General features: G+C 33.3%; 1 protein-coding gene and 1 non-coding gene across 4 annotated transcripts in view; both read right to left on the reverse strand.

The window, feature by feature from the left end:
* Positions 1-14,978, reverse strand: part of numb (NUMB endocytic adaptor protein) — a 59,606-nt gene extending 44,628 nt beyond the window's left edge. For 2 of the 3 annotated variants that reach the window (XM_029309166.2, XM_029309165.2), the window contains exon 1: positions 14,508-14,978. The gene's annotated coding sequence lies outside the window, so the exon portion shown is untranslated. Of the gene's footprint in view, positions 1-3,283; positions 3,499-14,507 lie in introns of all 3 variants that reach the window. The other variant, XM_085481725.1, reaches the window with a different exon arrangement.
* Positions 1,741-1,904, reverse strand: LOC114936170 (U1 spliceosomal RNA). Its single transcript, XR_003820661.1, has one exon. It is a non-coding gene; the product is annotated as a U1 spliceosomal RNA (small nuclear RNA).

Consider the following 14,978-nt stretch of genomic DNA (forward strand, 5'->3'; position numbering starts at 1 on the left):
CGCTCACCGTAAAATCGACGTTTGTACATTATCATAATTTGTCAAAACGCATATTTTATGAGATCGATATCTACTGTGCTAATCCATCGCGACAAAACGATGACATATTTCGAGATATTTTATTCTACATATTTGTCTTCAATTTTAACTCATATATATTTGTTCACGTTTATCATATAAAATAATAATTGTTGTAGAATAAAAGCATATTCAATTTAATAACAGCATTGCAGCAACAAATGTATGAATTTTGATCGAAGATTTAATCGATGATTTAAAATGTTGATCGATTTTTCCGTGTGCCGAGTGTAAATCATAAATTCTGTTGTTGCATGATAAAATGCCATATGATGTATTTTATAATCATAATTAATCGTGTTTTCTAGATTAGTGTTCTGAAGAAGCAGCAAGAGAGGAGAAAGGAGGCCTGGAGAGATCATTCATCGGCAAAGTAACCGTGAGGTGAGTGATTTATAATATATGGTATGTATGTACACAGTTGTATACACAGTTAAACATTTCTGGCGTACCTTCTTTCGTTTTACGTCAAGATATTAAAATATTAATGACATTCTTTAATAAATGACACTCTATTAAAAATATAATTTCTTAAAAGAACTAATAATGTTCGATTTAGCTTGAAATATTCTCGTATCTTTAAAATGTATGTTTAAAAATTAGTTTCTCGATATATATCATTGATAAATATAAAGGCAGGAAATAATACTTTTTATTAATAATATATTGCTTCTGACGAATTTATATGAATGATACGAAAAAACCAAAGGCGAAATGCATCGTTGATAAATTGTAAAGAAAAATGAACAAGCATTGACATTTCAATTTCAGTATTAGACACAAAAATATTGTGGAATTAAAAAATTAAAAAATAAAACCAATATCCGATATATACGTGCTATTTTAATCTCTAAAGAAAAATTGATCGCAGATTATTTTGATTTAGGTATAATTAAAATAATTCATTGTAACGCATTCACGCTTTCTGCTCATCCCATTGTTATAATGATCAGAAATTTTATCATAAATCTTTTGCTATAAAGTTGGAAAAATGTCGGCATGAAATGTGTCACGCCGATTGTCATCTCTGCAATGACTTCACTGTTTCTGTATTATTTATATGCATGCGTCCAAACTCCATATTTTTTCTCGACACACAGATTTCCTACAAAATTTATGATGTTAGGGTTTTAGGAAATAAATGATTCAACTCTTCATCTCGCTCTCTGTTTCTCATCAATACTTTAGAAATATTTAAATATATATATAATTGATTCTCTAAAGATATATCTATATATACGAAACCACAAACTAGCTTTCAAATCACAAACATGCACTCTTTATATTTCCAACACGATAATACTGCATCGAAAATCTGTATTTCTTTATTTTTTCAAAATAAGTAATATTATCTGATTACATTATAATTCTATATATTGAATTAATCGATCGTACTTTTATACAAATAGAGAAAAAATAAGCTCTTTTGATTTCATCGTACATAATTTCTCGTTCTCTCTCATATGTGGAAAAATTAGTTTGACATTTTACTTAAGTAAATAACATTTTTTATTTCATCGTATACATAATTTCTCCTTCACTCTCATATTTGGAAAAATGAGTTTGACATTTATCTCAGGCAAATAAAATCGAGAGTAACATTATAAAAATGGTTAGATTAAAAACAAATAAAGAGTTGCTTTTATTTTTGGATTTCGCGTATCCGGGACAGCGCGTACGCAGATCCCGACTACCAAAAATTGTGCGCTCGACATACCCACGTTAGGAGTATTCGCAAGGGTCAGCCTCGCCGAAGTGCAATGGCAAGGCCTCGCCCAGGAGGAACCGCCTTCGTGATCACGGTATCCTCCGCGCCAAGTAAGTTATAGAGAAATGCTTTCGGGATTCGCTTTTAATTCACCTCTTGATCGTTTTTTACGTACGAGAATGGGTATTAAGGCTCGACGGCCTCTAGCGGCCGCGAAGCGATACATTATTATCGCGTTGGAATAAACAAAAGGAGCTGCATAGCAACGATTCAGACATACAGGATGTTTCACGAAAAGGCTGTCAATTTCTATACATGTATAATTGGTAATATCAAAACTGTATAATATTAAAGTCGTTATATCCGAAAAAGGATAACATCTATTTTATTAAAGTTGAGAAAATGTTCTAATTTATATATTTATCACAATTAATATTCTCCTTTATTATATATCAAATATATACATATATTATGATAAATATTTTGAGATGGATATAAAAAATCTAATTTCTAATATTACAAAAAGAGAGTCTAATTAATTTCATTCACAAAATTTGTTTTCTCTTCTCTTCTCTTTTATGATAATTTTTTATAAATTAAATGAAAAAATATTTCTTTTAACTTATTTAAGAATATCACTAAAGGCAAAATAATTTTATCTAATTTATGCTGTTTAATTTAGATGTACTCAATATTTATAAGACAACATTATATCTACAGACTTCTTCGTTCTTTATGAACAAACTTACATTTGCGATGACATTAAATATTACAGCGTTTCTCTTTACAAGTTCTTCGAATGAAATAATTTTCCTGTTTCAATTTTTAATTTTTTTCGAACAATTTTTATAATGCAAACGATAAATAATTTTCTAATTTACTTTCAAAGTTCACGTTACGTAATTTAACAAACAACGAAATCTCTATGAAATATAGATTTAGCACTCATGAATAAGATCATCTCGACGTTGGTTCTATATGACTGACTCACAATAAATAAATAACCAGATAAATAAGTAAAGTTGACAGCTGTGATGCAGAAGAACGCAGCGAGGAGAAAATAAAAATGGAATTTATTCGATATGCTATAAATACTTATAGAACCACCATACTTTTTATATCAACGATAGAGTTTATTTGCGTTTTATCTCAAGTATGATATGAAGAGTGAGGTCCTGCTTTTCCTTGCACCGCGTCTTGTAAATTTATTCTTATTGTAACAAAAAAGCAAAATGATCTTTAAATTAGCCATTGTTAATAAAATGCACACAGAGATTATTATTTATTATCGATCATTTTTACACAGTTTTGCGTGCAATAATTTAATCACATAGTAACATCAATTATATTACTTTATACAGCGTATTATTATATGCTATTTCCAATTTTTAATATAAAAAGATAAATTCAATATTTTTATGTTTATGCACTTATACACACACGCACAAAAAGCATTTAAAACTTTGATAATTTTTTTCATATTTTGAAAATACGTACCTAACAAAAGTAATTCAACTGTGAAGCTGTACCGGTATGCAATCAATATATCATATAAATGCTTAAAGATGATTCTCCGATAGACCGAAACAATAGGATTGAGTTCTCTCGAGAAAGCTTCTTCAGTTTCCATTCGATGTCACGATGGCAGAAGTCTCATTTGTTGTTTCAACCATCGCAATTTCGCTTGAGAGTCTGAATTGGATTTTCTTGACCTTTGTGTAAAGAAAAGTTAGTCGAAAAATGGTAAGAAAAAGATTTGAGGAAAAAGAACATACTTTGTGAAAATGTATCGTTTACAATACAATGCTATTTCTTTATTATAGTAAAAGTAAACTATATTTTTTTCTCATTGAGATTAAAAATGTGTAGATTTATATTTAAATAATATGATATAAAAACATATAAAAATATATATACATATATTTAAATAATAATATAAATATCTTAATATAAATTAACATATTTAATAATGAGGAGAAGCAATAAGTATATCTTCGTATTGATAACGAGGTGTAGAAAGGATCGTTTGATTAATATTATAAATATATGAACGTCAATTTCAAAAACGCACTAAAATAAGGTCATCTAACGCGAATTTAAAAATTATTCATCAATCGATCGCGCGATTATTTTGCAAAAAGAAAAACGAGAGATAACTTTACGATAATCCGCGGCTCGCGTGCACTCGATGAAAGTACGAAACATAAATCTATTCGTTGGATAAAACGATTTCGTGCACGAACATGACCTTGAAGTACGTCATAATGGATCTGCTTAGATATTCGAGTCGAAGGTGGCGAGGTGTCTCCATTATATTCAGTTTTGCCTCGCGACGAGCATCTTTACTGTGTAATAGCAACAGTGCATTTGCGTAATAGCGGACCGAGAGCCAACAAGGTCAGTGAAACACATTTGCACTATTCGTAAAATCTTATCCATTTTAGAGGGAACGAACGCGGAAAAAATTTACATAAAATACAAAATATATTGTATATACAAAAATGTATATTGTACATATATTTTCATTTTATACATCTCTACTTCTCTCAGTTTTTCAAATTATTTAAATAAATAGTACGTTCTGATATATATATAGAATGTATAGAAAATACAATACAGAATGTAGAATTCTTAGTGTTATTCAAGTTTATTGTTCAGTTAGTATATTACATACAGCACGTGTTTTTAAGAGAATATAAGAATTTAAAAAAAAAAAATATGGAATACTGCCATCGCGAATTTGATTAAAAATTATTAATTTAGTTATCTTTCTTCTCCCGTTATAAAATATGCGTGACAAGAATTGCGTTTTATCGCAGTGATTTTATTCGATTTTATTCTCTGATGTATGCCACAAATTCGCAGATATTCTGAGTTATGAAGTACAGCATCTCTATTGGATCGCAGTGTGTACGTATACACGCGTTTCCGTGTATAGCACTAAATCTCACTTCATCGTATTATCAGATCGATATTGCGGATTAAAGTGAAAAGCTCAATTCGCGTTTCCATTTTCGAATCTGTTTGTGTGTGTGCGTATGCGTACGTGATCAGAGCGATGCATATGAAATAATAAACTATTGCATTTTAAATGCGCGCATTGATGCCTTTTATATTCACTCCATTTGCAAAGAATTTTTCGGTTTGAATTTTAGTATACACATATTCATGCTTTTTCGTATTTTGTGAGTATATTTTTTTCAAAAATTTAATAATTATAAATCACTTTATTTTATGTGTGAGTTCAATTTTCATAATTTTTGAAATTGAAACGTTTCTCTCTCTCTCTCTCTCTCTCTCTCTCCGCATTCTTATCATTTCGTTTTTATTTAAAATTTTATTTTTACTTAATTTTCTTTCATATATTTTTTCAAAAATTTAATAATTATAAATCACTTTATTTTATGTGAGTTCAATTTTCATAATTTTTGAAATTGAAACGTTTCTCTCTCTCTCTCTCTCCGCATTCTTATCATTTCGTTTTCATTTAATATTTTATTTTCACTTAATTTTCTTTCATAAACCCATTGTGTTTAGGATCACGTCACAACATTCATTCTTTTTAATTATATACAGTTTCTATTGTGAAATGTGTTTTCTTGTCACCGAGTATAATGAATCTTAAACGACTCGATTTCGATTCGCAGAATGCATAGTGTTAAACCGTGTCAACATTAGAGAACCTGATATGTTGAGATAGGAAAAGATGCCTTCATCTTCTCATTATCAAGCATTCCGCGCATCGTTTCGCATAGTTTCGAAAGAAAGCATTCGCAATTGGAATAAAAATGTGAAGGATTTTTCCCTGTATTAATTTATACAGGACAATGATTTCTTATTGATGAAATATTGGTGATTATTCAGGAAAGGGAAAGGAGCAAACATTATATACTACGGTCACCCACACGTAGAGCTCAGTTACCGTCACGCTCTTACGATCATGCGGCAATGTGAGAACGGTCTTCGTTACGTAAACACGTGAACGTACAGAATTGGCATTGGTAGAGAAACCCGCATTATTTTTCGCAAAACTCGGATGACAAAGGGTGTATCGTGTACCTTTACCTCCCGGTGAAAACGATAACGAAGCCGGTGAAAATTCGTGACAAGTATTGTCGATCATGACGCGCAATGCGCGTCCGACATGTAGAGTTTTACGTCGAAAGCACACGACGTTTTCACACTAACCGTGCAAAACAATGCCATATGTCGAACAATCGCTCGATTATTTGCGGAGTTACAATAGTTACGCAGAAGTAACCGGGAACCACTTTCTGGCAACGCTGTTACAGGTTCATTAAGTCTTGTCCAAAAAATTTGATTTAATTTTATATTACATATCTTTAGCACGGGCGTTCGCAGGAATTTTTTCCAGGGAGGGGCATGATTAAATTTTGTTTGTTTCTTATTATATTATTCATCCTTAATTTTTTAAATTCAATTTTTTAATCATTTTTTATTTTAATATTTTTATCCCTAACAGCACACGTATCCCGAAGACGTTCCTCTGGATATCCTCAGAATATCTTTCGGATATGTTGTGCTGCGCTATTAGGAATATTAAATAAAATTACAGATAAATTTCAGTGTTTATTCACAAGGAGAGTAAATGCTGAATTTTTTTACTGATTCCTAATTTTACTTCTTGCCCTCCTTTGCGGACGCCTATAATCTTTAGTGTTTTGTACGTATTGCGGAAAGAATTTGCGAGTTTCGAGAATCGATGCACTGAAACTTCGGTACTATCGATTCTGTCACCTGCAATTTAACGCGCTGCCGGATACGAGTATCTTTTGACACGGTATAATATGTATATAGGAAGTACGATCGCGTAAATAAATGTCACGTGTAAACGGAGATACATACCGCATCGTGTTGCATCGCGGTCAACATAGCTCTGAATTATCACACAACCGAGTGTGTTACATACTATCGCGCTGATGCACCATTTTGAAGAGGAGAAATCAGTGCAAAGAGTATTATTGTATTCCATTCTCTCTGTTTATCATATCGGTGTCACATAAATAACTGCGACTCTTGATGCGACCGGTGCAAAAAATTTGTTAACTCAGCTCAAACTAATTACTTGATTGTGCATTCTTTCGCCGAACAAATGAAATGTTAAAACAATTATCAACAATGGAAATTCGGAGCGAAAGAATAAAAATTCGGAGAATATTCATCGCATTTAATATTTAACTAATTCAAACAATCTACTTGTACTCTTCTGGGAAAAGTATGTTATATATTTACAAAATTCATAGAACAAAAATTAATCGTAGGAAAAAATATTGATAAAATAATTATAGTTTATAGAAAAAGCTTTCTCCTTTTCTCATTATATCTCTCTTCTTCTTTGTTAGGATTGTATGTAACCTGATACAAATTTTCTCGTAAATTAAATTGATATATAGTTGAAGCGGCAACTAAATATTTTCTCAGAATTTTCTCTCAAGATGATATATATCGTCTCAAGATTTTAATATATCTTTTAAAAACAGTGTCTGGGAGCGGCGCAAAACGTGATATTATCCTAAGATAACGAATCGATAACGAAATAAATAAATAAGATATAACCGATAAGACGTTTTCCACATTCAAGAAGTAAGTTTATAATTACGTAATATGTATGTACACAGACATTTCTCCCAAGTACTACAAATATGTACGAAATATTTTTTAGACAGGTCGTTTTATTTAAAGAAATATTTCAGCTTTTTGACAATTGTTGGTTTAACGATCAATTACAAATTATACTTCTTAGCCTTGTAACGATTGTTGTTATTTATTCAACTGTTGTGACTGATCAAAAAAATATCGCCTGTTATAGCATGTATACCCGGCACAATAGGTACTGATGCTAGTTGCCAAAGTTCATGCTCGCATTTATAATACAAAGCATCTTCGATCGTCCATCGCTAATATTTAGACTTAAATTACCGGTAAAAGGGAGTGCCCGAGAATAAATGTAAACTTGAGATGCCAGAAGGAAGGGCTCCAGCCAAGCATATAGCGATTTCATACGGAACATCGCAAAGTGACGCCAAGCATCACTTGCTATCATGCTCTGTTTCATTTAAAAAATTTCCTTTCATTCTGCCGAGACACTTCTATTCTGTCCGCACTTTACCTCGCCGATAAAAGTCATATGCATTGAGTGTCAGACCGATAATGCGAAACAATTGGTGAACACAACCGTCAATAGACATAAAAGTATTATAAGCTTCGGTTCAAATAATTATTTATCCAAAATAATTCCATATAAAAATTATTTTACAGGCGATTTTAATTATCAGAAACAACGCGTTGAAAATTGATAAAATTACAATTTTTTATTTTACTCTATTCTTATTAAAAATATTAATCTTTCAATTCTACATTGATATTTACAAAAAAGTTGCAAGCGAATTAATGAAGAGTTTAACAATTTCTGACATTCGAATTTTTTGGGTTTACGGGATCCAAAACTATTGATAGTCTGTACAGAACAGGTAGAAAATGATAGAAAGTGCGGTTCTAATCAAAGTACGTTGTTTAAAACAAATATGATTAACAGCTTCGATGATTTAATCCTGCAGTTGAATCCTATGAATTCGCAGCTCCGTTTTCTTTGAAAGAGGGATGACGCCGAGCCCTTCGAGGGCTCGCTTCACGCTCTTTGGTTCTCGCCTAGGACAACGAACCAATTGTTCGTGGGGTAACGAACGTTTGCTTCGTTACAGAATATATAATTGTGCTGGTCGCCACGTGCCGGAACGTGCCTTTAACTTGCATTGAGAACAGTGACGCGCTGTTAATCCGTATGCATAGAAGCGCGCGTTGCGATAATCGATATCTTTATAGAAAAAAACTAGGGCTTTGTTTTGGATTTGCTTGCATAAACCGCAATATTCCATAAAATATTCGATATTTTTTTCATGTAAAACTGCACGCATATAAAAATGCAATGAACCCGCGTGTTTGAATATTAAAATAACCAAATCTTCTCTCGCTCGCAATTCTTTTGGTTTTAAAAGAAAAAAAAATTATTATCGCGGAAATAAACCTATGAATATGAATAATTTGTAAGAACACGTTTTTTCTTTAAATCAATAATATTTTAATACTGCATAACGAGCAAGCTATGCAACCAATATCACAATATATTTCGAAATTGTCGCACTTTGTTGACATTTTTTTAATTATCAAATTATTATCTGCGCTATGAGATAGCATAGTCATTTGCCACTGAAAAGAGCTTCGAGTTTAATCAGAAGAAACGCGTGCGAACGCTAATACGATAAAGCGCCAACCTTGAGCGAAGAGCAACGTCACGAATAATACGCCTGTTAACTTGCAAACGCGGCAGCAGATAACGCCCTTCCTTGCTACCATCTTCGGTTAGGTTCGAAGAACCTTTCGTAACGCTGCCGCCAGTTTCTTTTCCTCACCTGGCCACTCGAGAATTCATGTACGCACCTTTTCTTAACGCGTGGGAGAACATCTTGCTTAACGATACGGCGAGACTGTGCCTTAGACGAAGGCGTGCAAATTTTTTATTTTTCTAATGCATGCAAATATATCATTTCCCGGTAGAAGCACGTAATAGGCGCATTAAAGCAAACGAAAGTGTTCCAGTAAGTGTAGAATAAATGCAGGTTTCATTATAAATCCTATCATGTCAAGTAAGGTATATATATATAATCTACTTAAGCTACATCTAGATATATATATTCTTTTTAAATTTTTAATAGCGCTTATCTGTTCTTTGCAGATAAAACTGACTGAATCTATATAACGCTGTTTGAAATAAGTCTGTTTGAATGATACAAAATATTAAACTTAAATTTTTCAAAAAATATATCTTTATCTATATTGTTGACATAAACATTTTCATATTGATTAAAAATGAGATTTATAATTCAAAACTGCGTAAGAATATGCATAATTATCGCTGATGCAGTTGCCCTAGAAAAGTGGAAGGTGCAAGAATAGCATGTAATCGTGAAATCAATGCTACTGGTGCTCTACATAGTGCTATTATCTATATGCTATATACGTCATACGGAAATAACATCAGAAAAAGTTATCATTAATCTTCAAGTTGCCCTAAATCGCTCGGTGAAATATTTATTGTATTTAATCATCGAAATTTTTCATAACATGTTTTCAATTTGCTATTGCTTATATTTTTGAAACAAAAAGAGATTTTTTAAATAGCGATATAAATCAATTTAAAAAAAAGGAGAGAAAAAAATGTAAAAAATTTTAAAAAATATTTACAAAATTAACAATGTTTGTATAAATGTTTAGTATACAATTTTATGATCTATTTAAGATCTAAATTTCATTATCTTTTTTCACACACACACACACACATATATGGGTACATTTTTTTCTTTATTTTCAAGTATATTAATCTTGCACGCGACGCGTAATAAAGCAATAAAACACATTTCTCCTCGTCTTTCGCGAAAAATTGCCGATTAGACAGAAACATATATTTCCACGTTAGAGTCGCACTCTGCTATTCATCAGATGGAAAAGGTTAATAGCGATAACACCAAAGTACTTTTGAAAAGCCGATGTCCAGGAAAATACCGCATTGACGTGCGACCTGGTGGCCTGGTCCCGCCAGGTACGTATCCATACGTTTTCCCCCTATGCTTTCTACGTGCAATCTCGTGCGTTTGTTGACTTCGTCGTGCTCACACAAACACGGTCGCATGCTCATCGTCGCACCGGCGCGCAATTCCACCTGCGATCGATAGTCTACAAGAGAGCCGAAACGATTCCCGCCACCGCGACGATATATATGCTGACAGCGTGACGTCATGGCGAAATAATTCTCATCGCGAAATCAAATTCGCCGGCACGGCGTCACAGGGCGACTTTCATCGGCCGCGGAAGAAGGACAAGGATATCGGGAGGAGCAAGAAATTCACGTCGATTGACTCGTCGAACGTTGCGGCTGGAGATAACAATTTTGGAATTTACATAATCTGCGAAAGAGATAATCAAGACAAAGTACAAAGTCAAGACATATGCAGTACCCTCCGTAAGTTTCTGTTATAAATAAATTGTTATAAATAAATAAAAATGTCATTTAAATGTTTTGTTTATTTTATGATTTATTTATGCAAACAACCTGCACAGATCTGTCAAAAGGATCTTCTTAATTTAAGAGAAAAATTCTCTAAAGAAATATTCTTTAATTAGATATTCGTAACATGCAAGAATATAAACTTAATGGAATGTTTTTTATCAGTATATTATTCGAAATATTATTAATTGGGGGTGATAACAAAAAACGGTCTTATAAATAGAGATTTATTAATACAAAAAATCTACACAGATCGCTGCCATACGATTGTTAATTGTAAAATGTAAGGTGTTTCCAAACTTATGGAGGGTACTGTATATCTTTAATTAATTCAATAATGAATGAAATTGCGATAAATAAATGTATTCGTATGCATAGCTAATATTGAAAAAATAATAGTATTATTTATATATGCAAATTGTAATTTCTCGGATAGAAGTGTAAATATGAAAATAAGATTCCGCGCTAAAATATTCCGATTGGAGAGAAACGGAGATTTAAAAAAGCTGACGTCAGGACACGGCTTACGGATGGGAATTAAAAGCATATATACCAGGCGACACGCGGCGAGTCATTAGAGATCAAGGTCGTCAGGATCGAAGTTTCACTCTGAGTAATAATCTAATATTGAAATATGAATAAGAAAATTCAAAAGAAAGAAAGAATTGCAAAGAGGTATCTGCTGAAGAGAATTGTATCGTCTTATAAGACTGCATCGACTTAAAGTCTTTATCCTTCAATTAAGCCTGGTAACAAGCGAAAAATGTACAAGGACATGTTCAAAATCGTGTCTATTGAGAACTGTGTTTTACACGAACGATAAGATCATTATTCCACTCGACAATTCGCGAATCTCGTTTCACTGGAGTCGAGAAGGTTAAACGTATACTAATATGGAAAGTGCGGTATTAAGCATGACCTCAGGTTTTAAGAGCTGTACAAAATGATACATATATTTTGATGGATATATTGATAGATACTGGAGAATATATATAGATAATTGTTATTAAATTAAAATTATGTCCCAATAGTTATTTAGTAATTAATAATCACATATGTAAATCTTTTCAGATATATTCTTTAGTTTCGTCTCTCCCAATATCATTTATGTTATATTGTGAAACAATTTTAATTTAAACAAAATATATTTAATTTATGAAAAAGTATTTTAAATGATTGCATAATTAAATATCTGATTTGAAAAAGGAAATACTTCATTTGAAATTGAAATAAGTGTCTATAATTGGATGGCCAAAATCAATGTAAGCTATTAATGTAGGTAAAACGAGATTGGAACATATAAAAAGTACATTAAATTATATTAAAAATGAATGGTATCCATCTTCACAGTCAAATATTGAGTTACTATTAATTATTAATAGAATAAACCCGAAATCAGTTTTATGCTAATTTTATTAAATTTAATTTTCCATTTTATAGAAATATAATTCATGAAAGAAATAGAAGAAAAACACTATTCTCTAAAATTAATTAAATCAGGTTATTGATCCGGTGCAATTATTCTTATATCACAGTACACATTTCCTAGTACAATTAATAAATCAATACGTGATTTAATTTTAGACCGTCTCTAGTGCATTAAGTGCAATTGCCTTATACGAACCATCATTTTCGAGTCCCTCATTTACGACTGGCTTATATGCCTTTTTAGGAAACGCCTGGAATTTCAAGCAGTTGCATAAATCGGTCGAGGTGTGTAGTTTAAAATTCTTCATAAAAATATTCAATACGTATATCGTAAACATATCGTAAAATCGAAGCGCACAGACTATGTGATCACAGCAAATTACGTTTGCTCCACATCTGAAATTGTAGCGAGAACAGGTATGCGATATTTCATTCTGCGTGATCTCGGCACGTTTGCACATAAGCATCCACATATACGGCCAAGAAACAGTTACATTTTTGTACCGCACATAATACACAGTCACGAAACCGGAAATGATAATTACCGCAACGAGTGGGACTGTCTACAATCGCGAGAAATAGATTCGAAAGGAAAGAGCATTTTTTGCGTGGTTCTATAATTAAATAAATGGAAGTTTGCAAAAAAAATAAACAACAAATTAGAGAATATGAAGAGCATTGCATCATCAGACAAATGTCGCAAAAATAAATTTTCGATTATTAAACTTGTCACATAAACTTATCATAAATGTGATAAACTTTCTGTTCTTATAAAAAATTAAAGATCGAGGTCGACAATCCTCGAGTTTATAAGAAATTTCTCTTATACGTGTTCCCACAACTCAATCGAGCGATACGATCAATAATCGTAATTAAAATTTAAGTTTAAGCCGGCATTATATAAAAAGACTTGGGCTTTTTGTAAAAAAACGAAATTTGCATCCATGATATATAACATATAAATTTACTTATATATTTTTAGATATTATAAATGCAGCTATTTATTATGGTTTTTATTGGCACACGTTTCTCAGGAAATTTAAAACAATAATTTTTCCTTTACTGTCCAAAAATGACAACGTGATATTTTCTCTGCCATTCGTTGTTGCAAGATGATCAGAATGAGTTTCATAAGATTAATCTTTCATAAGACTTCAGATTTCGCAAATGTTATATATCACTTTTATTCAGCTTAATTCTCTCATTTATACACTCTGTTCATTTTTCTACATTTATAAACGTATTATAATAAAGAAGACTACGAATAAATTTATTTATAAATTCAAAAAAGTATACGCAGAGTATAAATATGATCAGCTGAATAAACGTGATGTAAAATTGAAAGTTATTTTGATCATCTTGCAGCAACGAATGACAGAAAAAAATGACATTGTCATATTTTGACAATGTTTCGAAATAAAAATTATTACCCGAAAAAAAATGAATCGAATATAAATGAGAGAATCGCGTTGAAACATGGATGATATAAAATTGCAAAATCTTACGAAAATGATTTTGGTCATCTTGCAGCAACGACGAACAGAGAAAATCGTACTCTCGTATTTTGTTAGCAGTATATTTCGAAATAAAAATTACAGTTTGCAACTTCCTGAGAATATCTCTCTTATCCCATAACAAGACCATGATGAATATACTTGTCCGTCGTTCGCAAGTTCGGTGAAAGGAAAAAAAGGGAGAAATGCCGGCATGTTTGCCGGACGTGAGGGCACAACTGGATGAATAATCTCGGTGGGAAGCAATCTCGCGCGTGACCGAGGCGTAAGTAAATCTCACGTGCACGCGCGCGTAGATATCATCGATCATAATTAGCTCGATACACGCGAGAAACGAGACAGGAAGTTAGATACCTGTCGACGGAGGGCGCGTTCATACCGGAATCGATAACGGCGTCGTGGGGTGGCCAGGATGCAACCCCGACGACGATGATGCACGTCGCAGGTAAATGGGTCGCGCGACGTAAAACACGCGCGCGCACGCGCATCTGTCAGCCACGACTCAGCATCACGTCTTGCTCCGATTTTCGCGAAAGTCAGCCGAGATTCGCCGTGACTGCTTTCTGTCCTCTGTGCCCTCTGGAGCCTTCGGTACTGTCGAATAATTGCTCTGCCGGCTCTCTTTCTCTCTCCACTACTCCCTCTCTCTCTCTCTCTCTCGGTATCTGTCGGAATTGCTACTTATCTCGCAACTCACCTGCGTACACCTGTGCGTCTGACAGCGCCGTTCTCCGGAAGCGGCGTCTAAAATCCGCGGGCGCGAAAAGCGATCCGGTCCGTGACACACTCGCGGACTCGATCAAACCGCGTGGGTGACAAAGGAAAAGGGTGACAAGCAGGGTGGTAAAGAATGACGAGGGGTCGAAAGAAGGAGGAACAGGAGGCGCGGAAGAAGGAAATGGGCTCTCCAGATGAGACAGCGTCGAAGAAAGAGACGAGGACTTCTTCCGTTGAACCGGGACTGGTCTCTCGCGAAAGTACGAATTTCTTCTTAATCTAAGACCTGTGAATTTGTCGTATCACGGGGAGGAAGGCGCGACGAGAGCCCGAGGAGAGCACACGGCACGCGCGCGACTCTCTATCGCGGCGGCATTTTCACTGAGGAAACGGCGACAAGAGAGAGCTCTTTGCGGCGAGACCCCCTCCGAGTCGGCGGAGCCCCGTTTTC

This window comes from Nylanderia fulva, unplaced genomic scaffold, assembly GCF_048542155.1.
Source record: "Nylanderia fulva isolate GAGA-0341 unplaced genomic scaffold, ASM4854215v1 Scaffold19, whole genome shotgun sequence".
NCBI classification, from domain to species: domain Eukaryota; kingdom Metazoa; phylum Arthropoda; class Insecta; order Hymenoptera; family Formicidae; genus Nylanderia; species Nylanderia fulva.